The following is a 17,958-nucleotide window of genomic DNA, read 5'->3' as shown; positions in this document are numbered from 1 at the left end:
CCATCTTGTCAATCTCTGATTTCTATCTTTAAACTTACTAAGGAATTTCAGTGGGTTATGATCGGTATAAATGACTATGGGGTCAAAACCAGAACACAAATAAAATGAAAAATGCTGTAAACCCAAAATCAAGGCCAAAAGCTCTTTCTCAATAGTTGAGTAGTTCTTTTGAGGTGGACTGAACTTCTTACTGTAATAAGATACAGGGTGTTCAATACCCTGATCATCCTCTTGCAGCAAAACAGCCCCAGCTCCTGTATCAATTGCATCAACAGCCATCTTAAAAGGCTTAGCAAAATTTGGAGTAGCGAGCACTGGCTGACTTAATAGGATAGCTTTAAGTTTGCTGAAGGAGGATTCACAGTTATCGGTCCAGATAAATTTAACTCCCTTTTTCAGTAGGTCTGTAAGTGGTGATACAAGAATTGAAAAGTTAAGAACAAATCTCCTGTAATAACCTACCATTCCCAAAAATCTTTGTAGCTCTTTCCTACTTTTAGGTCTGGGAAGATCACTTATAACCTGAACCTTAGCTCCTGGTGGTGCAACGTGTCCATCACCAATTACGTACCCAAGGTACTGAACTTTAGCTTGACCAAACTCACACTTTGATAAATTAGCTACAAGATTAGCCTGAACCAAACACTCAAGAAATTTACTGACATGGCATAGGTGATCTTTCCAGTTGTCACTGAAGATTAATACATCATCAATATAAACAACACACCCTGCCAAACCCTCTGTTACAACATTCATGAGCTTCTGAAAAGTGGCTGGTGCATTCTTCATACCATATGGCATTACAGAACATGCAAAAGTCTTTCCTAGTGTTACAAAACATGAGATCTCCCTAGCACGTTCAGTCATAGGTACTTGCCAGTATCCCTTTAACAAATCAAACTTACTTATGTACCTAGCCTTTCCGATCTTGTCTATGCAATCTTCCACGTGAGGGAGAGGGTAAGTGTCTGTTTTGGTTATCTGATTAACACGTCTGTAGTCGATGCAAAGCCGTTGGGACCCACCTGGCTTAGGGACTAGAGTGACAGGAGAACTCCACTCGCTCAGACAGGGCTCAATCATCTTGTGGTCCAACAGGTAGCCAAACTCCTTCTGGATGAGAGGAACTTTCACTGGGTTCACACGGTAAAGAGGCAATTTAATTGGCTTTGCGTCTCCAACATCGACATCATGCATCAACACAGTGGTTCTTCCTGGAGTGGCACGGAACACTTGCGGGTACTCCTGCAGTATTGCCGAAAACTCCTGCCTTTCCTCGGGAGGTAGATGAGAAAGCTTAGTCTGGAGATCATTCATGATATCAGGATTCTTCCCCAAACTATCACTCAGGCTCATGCTGCATGGGAGAACTTCACTTGCAGACTCGGGTGGAACAGCTACAGTGCAGACTGGGTTATTTTCGTCCCGCCTGTGATGTAACTTTAGCATCTTGATGTGACAAAGTTGCTTGTTCTTTCTACGATCTGGTGTGGCGATGACATAGATGACATCACTGAGTTTCTTCTCCACGAAATAAGGACCACTCAACTTGGCTTGAAGAGGTTGCCCATGCACCGGTAGCAGAATCAAAACCTGATCTCCTGGCTGAAAGTGGCGTAACCTGGACTTCTTATCATACCAAGTCTTCATCTTCTCCTGAGCAGCTCCTAAATTCTCTCTCGCCAGCTGTAAAGCAGTGGACAGCCGTTCTTTGAACTTCATCACATACTCCAGCAGGTTGACGTCATCTTCCTCCGACAGCCAGCATTCCTTGAGTAACTTAAGGGGTCCTCTTACTTCATGGCCAAAAGGTAGTTCAAAAGGTGAGAAGCCCAGAGATTCATTTGGAGATTCTCTTGCGGCAAATACAACGAATGGAAGACCTTTATCCCAGTCTTTCTGATGTTCCAAACAGTATTTCTTGAGCATCGATTTGAGTGTTTGATGATATCTCTCCAACGCTCCTTGGGTCTGGGGATGGTAAGCTGAAGACGTGATCTGGGTGATGCCCAACTCTTTCAGAGACTGCTTGAAAACATTTGACATGAAATTACTTCCCCGGTCTGACTGTACCTCCTTGGGCAGACCAAACTTTGTGAAGAACCCTAGCATTTCCTTAGCCACGTTCTTTGCTGAGATATTTCTAAGTGGAATGGCTTCAGGATAACGAGTAGCCATATCAATCAGGGTCAACACATAAGAAAATCCCGAAGAAGTCTTAGGAAGAGGGCCCACGATATCCACCAACACACGGGTGAATGGCGCCTCAAAAGGAGGAATGGGAACTAGAGGTGCAACCTTTTCGGTCTGACTACACTTCCCCACAACTTGACAGGTGTGACAAGACTTACAATACCAGGAAACATCCCTGAAGATACCTGGCCAGTAGAAGTGTTTCAAAATGCGTGCCACAGTCTTCCTCACTCCAAGGTGTCCTGCGAAACTGGAATCATGAGCCACTCTAATGATATCCTGCCTACAAACACGAGGGATGACAACTTGATGTACAACCTCCCATTCACAGTCGGCTGATGCTGTTGGGGGTCTCCACTTCCTCATAAGTACTCTTGACTTTATATAATAACAAGTAGAAGCACCAGCTGACTCTTCCTCACTGCAAGCAGAGTTAGCTAGACCTTTCAACTCAGGGTCAGCAACCTGCAACTCAACCAACTCTTGACGAGATAAATTATCAACACTACGCAGTACTGCCTCATCTGGTGAGTGGTCCAAATTAGCAAGAAAAGTGTCAGCTAGGATAACATCATCATCATCATTATCCTCTAAGTCACCAGTAACTTTAGACTTAGCCCTAGTGACAGCACATGCAGAGAACACATCAGGGACATCACAATCCTGGGCCGCAGCAACTGGCTCACTAGACAACTGAGGAGCTGGACACACTTGACTTCCACCAATATCATTTCCAAGTAAGAAAGTTGCACCTGACATTGGGAGTGTCTCAACCAACCCAACCATAACGGAACCATTAACAAAACCAGACTCTAAATTCACTCTGCACAGAGGGACAGAGAAGTAATTATTCCCTACACCTTGTAAGATTACAGTTTCATCAGAGGAATTAACATTAGAGCCTAGAACACTGGTCAGCATAAGGGATTGGCAAGCACCTGTATCACGATATATTTTAACTGATTTCCTGTCATTACTGTCCAGAGGACTGACAAAACCATCAGACAGGAAATTAGCACATGAACTCTTGAGAGTGTCACCCACGTTACTGCTCAAAAGAGGAGCTCCATCATGAGGATTTAATTTACCCCTCAAAGCAGGTTCAGTTAACTCAGTTAAAGAATTCTGGGTACTCTCAAGGGTGGACACGAGACCAATTGACTGAATATTTAAAGACTCCTTTTTGTTCACATCACGCTGTCTCCTGAAACATTTCTCCGTAGTATGACCAAGCTTACTACAATAAGTACATTTACTTTTCTGAAATCTAGAGGTGGAGGTGGTATTTACTTCCTGAGAAACATCATCTTTATTCTCTTTCCTGTTACCTGTACTCTGAGTAGAGGCAACGTACTTACTCTCAGCTTTCCTTTTTTCTTTAGAATATCTCTTGTGAGTGAGAACATATTCATCAGCTAAAAATGCAGCATCAGACAAATTATCTATTCTTTTCTCATCACGATATAGGCTTACATCTTTATTAATACACCTTTTGAAGTCCTCCAGCAAAATCATCTGCTTAAATTTACCAAAATCAGAATCCACATTCTTAGAATTTAACCACTGCTCTAACAGATCTTCTTTGATTTTTGCATACTCAACATGGGATTGCTTATCTTGCTTATAAGTTGTCCTAAATTTTACTCTATAGGCTTCAGGAACAAGCTCATAGGCCTTAAGAATCAAGCTCTTAACTACATCATGATTATCATATTGATCCTGAGGCAAAGATGCATAAGTTACTTGAGCTTTACCGGTGAGAACAGTTTGAAGGAGTACTGGCCAATACTTTTTGGGCCAATTAAAACCTGTAGCTACCCTCTCAAACAACTGAAAATACTTTGTTAAATCAGATTCATTAAAAGGAGGGACAAGTTTAACATTTTTAGCCACATCAAAATCATCAGAGCTAGATGATCCAGTTCCACCTTCTTTCATGTGATACTCATGGTCTGCCTGAATCCTAGCTAGTTCAATTTGTGCCTGAGCCTGTATCTTTGCCTCCTGAATACGAGCCTGAGACTCCGCCTCCTTAGCCTGAGACTCAGCCTCCTTAGCACGTGCCTGAAACTCAGCCTCCTGAATACGAGCCTGAGACTCCGCCTCCTTAGCCTGAGACTCAGCCTCCTTAGCACGTGCCTGAAACTCAGCCTCCTTAACACGAGCCTCCTGCAGAGCTAGCTGTAACTTAGCTATTTCAATCTGCGTTTGCTCATTTGGAGGAGTTACATTAAACAAGCTTTTATTAATTATGCCAACAATTTGATCTATAGAATGATGAAAGTGAACTGCAATTCCCAATTGTTGAGCAACAAGCTTAAGTTCATTCTTTGTTCTGTTTTCTACATTACACACTGTTTGCACATTTGACAAAAAATCTTTGGCTTCATCAAGCGTAGTAATAGTAGACATCATGAATAAATCACAGTCACAAAATATCAAGCAATATCCTTATGATAATATCCTGAATACCCTGATAAGAGGTCGCCAAATTTATGTTACGGAACAGAGAAAGATAATGTACACTTTAAGTGAGAATACTAAAAATCACTACTGTCCCGTAAAGTTCCAGGTTCAAAACAAAAGAGTTAGGTAAAATTACTAGTTAAAGTTTAATGCTCAAACTAACAACAAAACATTCAGGACTCATAAGGATAATGTAATGGCAAAAAACAGGTTAAATATATGGTTAACTGCAATAGCCTCTATTAACACGAAATTAGCATGAGTAAATTGATCTAAGTAAGCCCTGATAAAATGAGAAAAAACCGGCTAATGCTCAGTGAATGCAAGATATATTATTACATATACAAAATTTTATTAATAATGGTTGACACCCAAAACACATGAATCACAAAAACCTCACTAGGCCCAAGAACCAACACCCCATGCTACACAGTACAAGAAAAAAATGCAACAACAGTTATACTCAAATTAAACAGCTGCTAGATGGGTGGAGCCTTCCTGAGCACTCACAATAATAACAACTGTACAGGGGAGGACAGAGATGTGAACAAAATGAGGAGTAGATCTAAGTGGCAATTAATGCAGAGACTGAGCTCATTATATAGGGGCCAGCAGAGCTTGATACAACTTGTAAGAAGGACGCACAAATAAAGCCATAGGGGACAAAGAGTTGACAATCCTGCTCTGAACAACAGAAAGAACGACTTACTCTACTATAAGGGTGGAAGGGGGGAGTGAGGTAGAACACGCTCGTGATCAAACATGCAGCAAACTGTACGTTAGAATTACACAAAGGATGATGAAATCATAGGCTATGTAACACCTCCCCACAAAGGAAAAAGAATTTTACAAAGGAAATTTCTTATTACTCTAAAACAATCTGACTAAAGTCTAGATAAGCAATCTGCATTAACATTTTCTTTCCCCTTGACATGTTGTATGTCTAATGAATACTCCTGAAGAAGTAGACTCCATCTTGTCAATCTCTGATTTCTATCTTTAAACTTACTAAGGAATTTCAGTGGGTTATGATCGGTATAAATGACTATGGGGTCAAAACCAGAACACAAATAAAATGAAAAATGCTGTAAACCCAAAATCAAGGCCAAAAGCTCTTTCTCAATAGTTGAGTAGTTCTTTTGAGGTGGACTGAACTTCTTACTGTAATAAGATACAGGGTGTTCAATACCCTGATCATCCTCTTGCAGCAAAACAGCCCCAGCTCCTGTATCAATTGCATCAACAGCCATCTTAAAAGGCTTAGCAAAATTTGGAGTAGCGAGCACTGGCTGACTTAATAGGATAGCTTTAAGTTTGCTGAAGGAGGATTCACAGTTATCGGTCCAGATAAATTTAACTCCCTTTTTCAGTAGGTCTGTAAGTGGTGATACAAGAATTGAAAAGTTAAGAACAAATCTCCTGTAATAACCTACCATTCCCAAAAATCTTTGTAGCTCTTTCCTACTTTTAGGTCTGGGAAGATCACTTATAACCTGAACCTTAGCTCCTGGTGGTGCAACGTGTCCATCACCAATTACGTACCCAAGGTACTGAACTTTAGCTTGACCAAACTCACACTTTGATAAATTAGCTACAAGATTAGCCTGAACCAAACACTCAAGAAATTTACTGACATGGCATAGGTGATCTTTCCAGTTGTCACTGAAGATTAATACATCATCAATATAAACAACACACCCTGCCAAACCCTCTGTTACAACATTCATGAGCTTCTGAAAAGTGGCTGGTGCATTCTTCATACCATATGGCATTACAGAACATGCAAAAGTCTTTCCTAGTGTTACAAAACATGAGATCTCCCTAGCACGTTCAGTCATAGGTACTTGCCAGTATCCCTTTAACAAATCAAACTTACTTATGTACCTAGCCTTTCCGATCTTGTCTATGCAATCTTCCACGTGAGGGAGAGGGTAAGTGTCTGTTTTGGTTATCTGATTAACACGTCTGTAGTCGATGCAAAGCCGTTGGGACCCACCTGGCTTAGGGACTAGAGTGACAGGAGAACTCCACTCGCTCAGACAGGGCTCAATCATCTTGTGGTCCAACAGGTAGCCAAACTCCTTCTGGATGAGAGGAACTTTCACTGGGTTCACACGGTAAAGAGGCAATTTAATTGGCTTTGCGTCTCCAACATCGACATCATGCATCAACACAGTGGTTCTTCCTGGAGTGGCACGGAACACTTGCGGGTACTCCTGCAGTATTGCCGAAAACTCCTGCCTTTCCTCGGGAGGTAGATGAGAAAGCTTAGTCTGGAGATCATTCATGATATCAGGATTCTTCCCCAAACTATCACTCAGGCTCATGCTGCATGGGAGAACTTCACTTGCAGACTCGGGTGGAACAGCTACAGTGCAGACTGGGTTATTTTCGTCCCGCCTGTGATGTAACTTTAGCATCTTGATGTGACAAAGTTGCTTGTTCTTTCTACGATCTGGTGTGGCGATGACATAGATGACATCACTGAGTTTCTTCTCCACGAAATAAGGACCACTCAACTTGGCTTGAAGAGGTTGCCCATGCACCGGTAGCAGAATCAAAACCTGATCTCCTGGCTGAAAGTGGCGTAACCTGGACTTCTTATCATACCAAGTCTTCATCTTCTCCTGAGCAGCTCCTAAATTCTCTCTCGCCAGCTGTAAAGCAGTGGACAGCCGTTCTTTGAACTTCATCACATACTCCAGCAGGTTGACGTCATCTTCCTCCGACAGCCAGCATTCCTTGAGTAACTTAAGGGGTCCTCTTACTTCATGGCCAAAAGGTAGTTCAAAAGGTGAGAAGCCCAGAGATTCATTTGGAGATTCTCTTGCGGCAAATACAACGAATGGAAGACCTTTATCCCAGTCTTTCTGATGTTCCAAACAGTATTTCTTGAGCATCGATTTGAGTGTTTGATGATATCTCTCCAACGCTCCTTGGGTCTGGGGATGGTAAGCTGAAGACGTGATCTGGGTGATGCCCAACTCTTTCAGAGACTGCTTGAAAACATTTGACATGAAATTACTTCCACGGTCTGACTGTACCTCCTTGGGCAGACCAAACTTTGTGAAGAACCCTAGCATTTCCTTAACCACGTTCTTTGCTGAGATATTTCTAAGTGGAATGGCTTCAGGATAACGAGTAGCCATATCAATCAGGGTCAACACATAAGAAAATCCCGAAGAAGTCTTAGGAAGAGGGCCCACGATATCCACCAACACACGGGTGAATGGCGCCTCAAAAGGAGGAATGGGAACTAGAGGTGCAACCTTTTCGGTCTGATTACACTTCCCCACAACTTGACAGGTGTGACAAGACTTACAATACCAGGAAACATCCCTGAAGATACCTGGCCAGTAGAAGTGTTTCAAAATGCGTGCCACAGTCTTCCTCACTCCAAGGTGTCCTGCCAAACTGGAATCATGAGCCACTCTAATGATATCCTGCCTACAAACACGAGGGATGACAACTTGATGTACAACCTCCCATTCACAGTCGGCTGATGCTGTTGGGGGTCTCCACTTCCTCATAAGTACTCCTGGCTTTATATAATAACAAGTAGAAGCACCAGCTGACTCTTCTTCACTGCAAGCAGAGTTAGCTAGACCTTTCAACTCAGGGTCAGCAACCTGCAACTCAACCAACTCTTGACGAGATAAATTATCAACACTACGCAGTACTGCCTCATCTGGTGAGTGGTCCAAATTAGCAAGAAAAGTGTCAGCTAGGATAACATCATCATCATCATTATCCTCTAAGTCACCAGTAACTTTAGACTTAGCCCTAGTGACAGCACATGCAGAGAACACATCAGGGACATCACAATCCTGGGCCGCAGCAACTGGCTCACTAGACAACTGAGGAGCTGGACACACTTGACTTCCACCAATATCATTTCCAAGTAAGAAAGTTGCACCTGACATTGGGAGTGTCTCAACCAACCCAACCATAACGGAACCATTAACAAAACCAGACTCTAAATTCACTCTGCACAGAGGGACAGAGAAGTAATTATTCCCTACACCTTGTAAGATTACAGTTTCATCAGAGGAATTAACATTAGAGCCTAGAACACTGGTCAGCATAAGGGATTGGCAAGCACCTGTATCACGATATATTTTAACTGATTTCCTGTCATTACTGTCCAGAGGACTGACAAAACCATCAGACAGGAAATTAGCACATGAACTCTTGAGAGTGTCACCCACGTTACTGCTCAAAAGAGGAGCTCCATCATGAGGATTTAATTTACCCCTCAAAGCAGGTTCAGTTAACTCAGTTAAAGAATTCTGGGTACTCTCAAGGGTGGACACGAGACCAATTGACTGAATATTTAAAGACTCCTTTTTGTTCACATCACGCTGTCTCCTGAAACATTTCTCCGTAGTATGACCAAGCTTACTACAATAAGTACATTTACTTTTCTGAAATCTAGAGGTGGAGGTGGTATTTACTTCCTGAGAAACATCATCTTTATTCTCTTTCCTGTTACCTGTACTCTGAGTAGAGGCAACGTACTTACTCTCAGCTTTCCTTTTTTCTTTAGAATATCTCTTGTGAGTGAGAACATATTCATCAGCTAAAAATGCAGCATCAGACAAATTATCTATTCTTTTCTCATCACGATATAGGCTTACATCTTTATTAATACACCTTTTGAAGTCCTCCAGCAAAATCATCTGCTTAAATTTACCAAAATCAGAATCCACATTCTTAGAATTTAACCACTGCTCTAACAGATCTTCTTTGATTTTTGCATACTCAACATGGGATTGCTTATCTTGCTTATAAGTTGTCCTAAATTTTACTCTATAGGCTTCAGGAACAAGCTCATAGGCCTTAAGAATCAAGCTCTTAACTACATCATAATTATCATATTGATCCTGAGGCAAAGATGCATAAGTTACTTGAGCTTTACCGGTGAGAACAGTTTGAAGGAGTACTGGCCAATACTTTTTGGGCCAATTAAAACCTGTAGCTACCCTCTCAAACAACTGAAAATACTTTGTTAAATCAGATTCATTAAAAGGAGGGACAAGTTTAACATTTTTAGCCACATCAAAATCATCAGAGCTAGATGATCCAGTTCCACCTTCTTTCATGTGATACTCATGGTCTGCCTGAATCCTAGCTAGTTCAATTTGTGCCTGAGCCTGTATCTTTGCCTCCTGAATACGAGCCTGAGACTCCGCCTCCTTAGCCTGAGACTCAGCCTCCTTAGCACGTGCCTGAAACTCAGCCTCCTGAATACGAGCCTGAGACTCCGCCTCCTTAGCCTGAGACTCAGCCTCCTTAGCACGTGCCTGAAACTCAGCCTCCTTAACACGAGCCTCCTGCAGAGCTAGCTGTAACTTAGCTATTTCAATCTGCGTTTGCTCATTTGGAGGAGTTACATTAAACAAGCTTTTATTAATCATGCCAACAATTTTAATTTTTAGAATGATGAGAGTGAACTGCAATTCCCAATTGTTGAGCAACAAGCTTAAGTTCATTCTTTGTTCTGTTTTCTACATTACACACTGTTTGCACATTTGACAAAAAATCTTTGGCTTCATCAAGCGTAGTAATAGTAGACATCATGAATAAATCACAGTCACAAAATATCAAGCAATATCCTTATGATAATATCCTGAATACCCTGATAAGAGGTCGCCAAATTTATGTTACGGAACAGAGAAAGATAATGTACACTTTAAGTGAGAATACTAAAAATCACTACTGTCCCGTAAAGTTCCAGGTTCAAAACAAAAGAGTTAGGTAAAATTACTAGTTAAAGTTTAATGCTCAAACTAACAACAAAACATTCAGGACTCATAAGGATAATGTAATGGCAAAAAACAGGTTAAATATATGGTTAACTGCAATAGCCTCTATTAACACGAAATTAGCATGAGTAAATTTATCTAAGTAAGCCCTGATAAAATGAGAAAAAACCGGCTAATGCTCAGTGAATGCAAGATATATTATTACAGATACAAAATTTTATTAATAATAGTTTGCACCCAAAACACATGAATCACAAAAACCTCACTAGGCCCAAGAACCAACACCCCATGCTACACAGTACAAGAAAAAATGCAACAACAGTTATACTCAAATTAAACAGCTGCTAGATGGGTGGAGCCTTCCTGAGCACTCACAATAATAACAACTGTACAGGGGAGGACAGAGATGTGAACAAAATGAGGAGTAGATCTAAGTGGCAATTAATGCAGAGACTGAGCTCATTATATAGGGGCCAGCAGAGCTTGATACAACTTGTAAGAAGGACGCACAAATAAAGCCATAGGGGACAAAGAGTTGACAATCCTGCTCTGAACAACAGAAAGAACGACTTACTCTACTATAAGGGTGGAAGGGGGAAGTGAGGTAGAACACGCTCGTGATCAAACATGCAGCATACTGTACGTTAGAATTACACAAAGGATGATGAAATCATAGGCTATGTAACACCTCCCCACAAAGAAAAAGAATTTTACAAAGGAAATTTCTTATTACTCTAAAACAATCTGACTAAAGTCTAGATAAGCAATCTGCATTAACATTTTCTTTCCCCTTGACATGTTGTATGTCTAATGAATACTCCTGAAGAAGTAGACTCCATCTTGTCAATCTCTGATTTCTATCTTTAAACTTACTAAGGAATTTCAGTGGGTTATGATCGGTATAAATGACTATGGGGTCAAAACCAGAACACAAATAAAATGAAAAATGCTGTAAACCCAAAATCAAGGCCAAAAGCTCTTTCTCAATAGTTGAGTAGTTCTTTTGAGGTGGACTGAACTTCTTACTGTAATAAGATACAGGGTGTTCAATACCCTGATCATCCTCTTGCAGCAAAACAGCCCCAGCTCCTGTATCAATTGCATCAACAGCCATCTTAAAAGGCTTAGCAAAATTTGGAGTAGCGAGCACTGGCTGACTTAATAGGATAGCTTTAAGTTTGCTGAAGGAGGATTCACAGTTATCGGTCCAGATAAATTTAACTCCCTTTTTCAGTAGGTCTGTAAGTGGTGATACAAGAATTGAAAAGTTAAGAACAAATCTCCTGTAATAACCTACCATTCCCAAAAATCTTTGTAGCTCTTTCCTACTTTTAGGTCTGGGAAGATCACTTATAACCTGAACCTTAGCTCCTGGTGGTGCAACGTGTCCATCACCAATTACGTACCCAAGGTACTGAACTTTAGCTTGACCAAACTCACACTTTGATAAATTAGCTACAAGATTAGCCTGAACCAAACGCTCAAGAAATTTACTGACATGGCATAGGTGATCTTTCCAGTTGTCACTGAAGATTAATACATCATCAATATAAACAACACACCCTGCCAAACCCTCTGTTACAACATTCATGAGCTTCTGAAAAGTGGCTGGTGCATTCTTCATACCATATGGCATTACAGAACATGCAAAAGTCTTTCCTAGTGTTACAAAACATGAGATCTCCCTAGCACGTTCAGTCATAGGTACTTGCCAGTATCCCTTTAACAAATCAAACTTACTTATGTACCTAGCCTTTCCGATCTTGTCTATGCAATCTTCCACGTGAGGGAGAGGGTAAGTGTCTGTTTTGGTTATCTGATTAACACGTCTGTAGTCGATGCAAAGCCGTTGGGACCCACCTGGCTTAGGGACTAGAGTGACAGGAGAACTCCACTCGCTCAGACAGGGCTCAATCATCTTGTGGTCCAACAGGTAGCCAAACTCCTTCTGGATGAGAGGAACTTTCACTGGGTTCACACGGTAAAGAGGCAATTTAATTGGCTTTGCGTCTCCAACATCGACATCATGCATCAACACAGTGGTTCTTCCTGGAGTGGCACGGAACACTTGCGGGTACTCCTGCAGTATTGCCGAAAACTCCTGCCTTTCCTCGGGAGGTAGATGAGAAAGCTTAGTCTGGAGATCATTCATGATATCAGGATTCTTCCCCAAACTATCACTCAGGCTCATGCTGCATGGGAGAACTTCACTTGCAGACTCGGGTGGAACAGCTACAGTGCAGACTGGGTTATTTTCGTCCCGCCTGTGATATAACTTTAGCATCTTGATGTGACAAAGTTGCTTGTTCTTTCTACGATCTGGTGTGGCGATGACATAGATGACATCACTGAGTTTCTTCTCCACGAAATAAGGACCACTCAACTTGGCTTGAAGAGGTTGCCCATGCACCGGTAGCAGAATCAAAACCTGATCTCCTGGCTGAAAGTGGCGTAACCTGGACTTCTTATCATACCAAGTCTTCATCTTCTCCTGAGCAGCTCCTAAATTCTCTCTCGCCAGCTGTAAAGCAGTGGACAGCCGTTCTTTGAACTTCATCACATACTCCAGCAGGTTGACGTCATCTTCCTCCGACAGCCAGCATTCCTTGAGTAACTTAAGGGGTCCTCTTACTTCATGGCCAAAAGGTAGTTCAAAAGGTGAGAAGCCCAGAGATTCATTTGGAGATTCTCTTGCGGCAAATACAACGAATGGAAGACCTTTATCCCAGTCTTTCTGATGTTCCAAACAGTATTTCTTGAGCATCGATTTGAGTGTTTGATGATATCTCTCCAACGCTCCTTGGGTCTGGGGATGGTAAGCTGAAGACGTGATCTGGGTGATGCCCAACTCTTTCAGAGACTGCTTGAAAACATTTGACATGAAATTACTTCCCCGGTCTGACTGTACCTCCTTGGGCAGACCAAACTTTGTGAAGAACCCTAGCATTTCCTTAACCACGTTCTTTGCTGAGATATTTCTAAGTGGAATGGCTTCAGGATAACGAGTAGCCATATCAATCAGGGTCAACACATAAGAAAATCCCGAAGAAGTCTTAGGAAGAGGGCCCACGATATCCACCAACACACGGGTGAATGGCGCCTCAAAAGGAGGAATGGGAACTAGAGGTGCAACCTTTTCGGTCTGACTACACTTCCCCACAACTTGACAGGTGTGACAAGACTTACAATACCAGGAAACATCCCTGAAGATACCTGGCCAGTAGAAGTGTTTCAAAATGCGTGCCACAGTCTTCCTCACTCCAAGGTGTCCTGCCAAACTGGAATCATGAGCCACTCTAATGATATCCTGCCTACAAACACGAGGGATGACAACTTGATGTACAACCTCCCATTCACAGTCGGCTGATGCTGTTGGGGGTCTCCACTTCCTCATAAGTACTCCTGGCTTTATATAATAACAAGTAGAAGCACCAGCTGACTCTTCTTCACTGCAAGCAGAGTTAGCTAGACCTTTCAACTCAGGGTCAGCAACCTGCAACTCAACCAACTCTTGACGAGACAAATTATCAACACTACGCGGTACTGCCTCATCTGGTGAGTGGTCCAAATTAGCAAGAAAAGTGTCAGCTAGGATAACATCATCATCATCATTATCCTCTAAGTCACCAGTAACTTTAGACTTAGCCCTAGTGACAGCACATGCAGAGAACACATCAGGGACATCACAATCCTGGGCCGCAGCAACTGGCTCACTAGACAACTGAGGAGCTGGACACACTTGACTTCCACCAATATCATTTCCAAGTAAGAAAGTTACACCTGACATTGGGAGTGTCTCAACCAACCCAACCATAACGGAACCATTAACAAAACCAGACTCTAAATTCACTCTGCACAGAGGGACAGAGAAGTAATTATTCCCTACACCTTGTAAGATTACAGTTTCATCAGAGGAATTAACATTAGAGCCTAGAACACTGGTCAGCATAAGGGATTGGCAAGCACCTGTATCACGATATATTTTAACTGATTTCCTGTCATTACTGTCCAGAGGACTGACAAAACCATCAGACAGGAAATTAGCACATGAACTCTTGAGAGTGTCACCCACGTTACTGCTCAAAAGAGGAGCTCCATCATGAGGATTTAATTTACCCCTCAAAGCAGGTTCAGTTAACTCAGTTAAAGAATTCTGGGTACTCTCAAGGGTGGACACGAGACCAATTGACTGAATATTTAAAGACTCCTTTTTGTTCACATCACGCTGTCTCCTGAAACATTTCTCCGTAGTATGACCAAGCTTACTACAATAAGTACATTTACTTTTCTGAAATCTAGAGGTGGAGGTGGTATTTACTTCCTGAGAAACATCATCTTTATTCTCTTTCCTGTTACCTGTACTCTGAGTAGAGGCAACGTACTTACTCTCAGCTTTCCTTTTTTCTTTAGAATATCTCTTGTGAGTGAGAACATATTCATCAGCTAAAACTGCAGCATCAGACAAATTATCTATTCTTTTCTCATCACGATATAGGCTTACGTCTTTATTAATACACCTTTTGAAGTCCTCCAGCAAAATCATCTGCTTAAATTTACCAAAATCAGAATCCACATTCTTAGAATTTAACCACTGCTCTAACAGATCTTCTTTGATTTTTGCATACTCAACATGGGATTGCTTATCTTGCTTATAAGTTGTCCTAAATTTTACTCTATAGGCTTCAGGAACAAGCTCATAGGCCTTAAGAATCAAGCTCTTAACTTCATCATAATTATCATATTGATCCTGAGGCAAAGATGCATAAGTTACTTGAGCTTTACCGGTGAGAACAGTTTGAAGGAGTACTGGCCAATACTTTTTGGGCCAATTAAAACCTGTAGCTACCCTCTCAAACAACTGAAAATACTTTGTTAAATCAGATTCATTAAAAGGAGGGACAAGTTTAACATTTTTAGCCACATCAAAATCATCAGAGCTAGATGATCCAGTTCCACCTTCTTTCATGTGATACTCATGGTCTGCCTGAATCCTAGCTAGTTCAATTTGTGGCTGAGCCTGTATCTTTGCCTCCTGAATACGAGCCTGAGACTCCGCTTCCTTAGCCTGAGACTCAGCCTCCTTAGCACGTGCCTGAAACTCAGCCTCCTGAATACGAGCCTGAGACTCCGCCTCCTTAGCCTGAGACTCAGCCTCCTTAGCACGTGCCTGAAACTCAGCCTCCTTAACACGAGCCTCCTGCAGAGCTAGCTGTAACTTAGCTATTTCAATCTGCATTTGCTCATTTGGAGGAGTTACATTAAACAAGCTTTTATTAATCATGCCAACAATTTGATTTTTAGAATGATGAGAGTGAACTGCAATTCCCAATTGTTGAGCAACAAGCTTAAGTTCATTCTTTGTTCTGTTTTCTACATCACACACTGTTTGCACATTTGACAAAAAATCTTTGGCTTCATCAAGCGTAGTAATAGTAGACATCATGAATAAATCACAGTCACAAAATATCAAGCAATATCCTTATGATAATATCCTGAATACCCTGATAAGAGGTCGCCAAATTTATGTTACGGAACAGAGAAAGATAATGTACACTTTAAGTGAGAATACTAAAAATCACTACTGTCCCGTAAAGTTCCAGGTTCAAAACAAAAGAGTTAGGTAAAATTACTAGTTAAAGTTTAATGCTCAAACTAACAACAAAACATTCAGGACTCATAAGGATAATGTAATGGCAAAAAACAGGTTAAATATATGGTTAACTGCAATAGCCTCTATTAACACGAAATTAGCATGAGTAAATTTATCTAAGTAAGCCCTGATAAAATGAGAAAAAACCGGCTAATGCTCAGTGAATGCAAGATATATTATTACAGATACAAAATTTTATTAATAATAGTTTGCACCCAAAACACATGAATCACAAAAACCTCACTAGGCCCAAGAACCAACACCCCATGCTACACAGTACAAGAAAAAATGCAACAACAGTTATACTCAAATTAAACAGCTGCTAGATGGGTGGAGCCTTCCTGAGCACTCACAATAATAACAACTGTACAGGGGAGGACAGAGATGTGAACAAAATGAGGAGTAGATCTAAGTGGCAATTAATGCAGAGACTGAGCTCATTATATAGGGGCCAGCAGAGCTTGATACAACTTGTAAGAAGGACGCACAAATAAAGCCATAGGGGACAAAGAGTTGACAATCCTGCTCTGAACAACAGAAAGAACGACTTACTCTACTATAAGGGTGGAAGGGGGGAGTGAGGTAGAACACGCTCGTGATCAAACATGCAGCAAACTGTACGTTAGAATTACACAAAGGATGATGAAATCATAGGCTATGTAACACCTCCCCACAAAGAAAAAAGAATTTTACAAAGGAAATTTCTTATTACTCTAAAACAATCTGACTAAAGTCTAGATAAGCAATCTGCGTTAACATTTTCTTTCCCCTTGACATGTTGTATGTCTAATGAATACTCCTGAAGAAGTAGACTCCATCTTGTCAATCTCTGATTTCTATCTTTAAACTTACTAAGGAATTTCAGTGGGTTATGATCGGTATAAATGACTATGGGGTCAAAACCAGAACACAAATAAAATGAAAAATGCTGTAAACCCAAAATCAAGGCCAAAAGCTCTTTCTCAATAGTTGAGTAGTTCTTTTGAGGTGGACTGAACTTCTTACTGTAATAAGATACAGGGTGTTCAATACCCTGATCATCCTCTTGCAGCAAAACAGCCCCAGCTCCTGTATCAATTGCATCAACAGCCATCTTAAAAGGCTTAGCAAAATTTGGAGTAGCGAGCACTGGCTGACTTAATAGGATAGCTTTAAGTTTGCTGAAGGAGGATTCACAGTTATCGGTCCAGATAAATTTAACTCCCTTTTTCAGTAGGTCTGTAAGTGGTGATACAAGAATTGAAAAGTTAAGAACAAATCTCCTGTAATAACCTACCATTCCCAAAAATCTTTGTAGCTCTTTCCTACTTTTAGGTCTGGGAAGATCACTTATAACCTGAACCTTAGCTCCTGGTGGTGCAACGTGTCCATCACCAATTACGTACCCAAGGTACTGAACTTTAGCTTGACCAAACTCACACTTTGATAAATTAGCTACAAGATTAGCCTGAACCAAACGCTCAAGAAATTTACTGACATGGCATAGGTGATCTTTCCAGTTGTCACTGAAGATTAATACATCATCAATATAAACAACACACCCTGCCAAACCCTCTGTTACAACATTCATGAGCTTCTGAAAAGTGGCTGGTGCATTCTTCATACCATATGGCATTACAGAACATGCAAAAGTCTTTCCTAGTGTTACAAAACATGAGATCTCCCTAGCACGTTCAGTCATAGGTACTTGCCAGTATCCCTTTAACAAATCAAACTTACTTATGTACCTAGCCTTTCCGATCTTGTCTATGCAATCTTCCACGTGAGGGAGAGGGTAAGTGTCTGTTTTGGTTATCTGAGTAACACGTCTGTAGTCGATGCAAAGCCGTTGGGACCCACCTGGCTTAGGGACTAGAGTGACAGGAGAACTCCACTCGCTCTGAC

The sequence above is a fragment of the Coenobita brevimanus genome, chromosome 97 (genome assembly GCF_032717465.1).
Source record: "Coenobita brevimanus isolate Jiangsu-jjx chromosome 97, ASM3271746v2, whole genome shotgun sequence".
NCBI lineage: Eukaryota > Metazoa > Arthropoda > Malacostraca > Decapoda > Coenobitidae > Coenobita > Coenobita brevimanus.
This window is presented reverse-complemented; position numbering follows the sequence as displayed.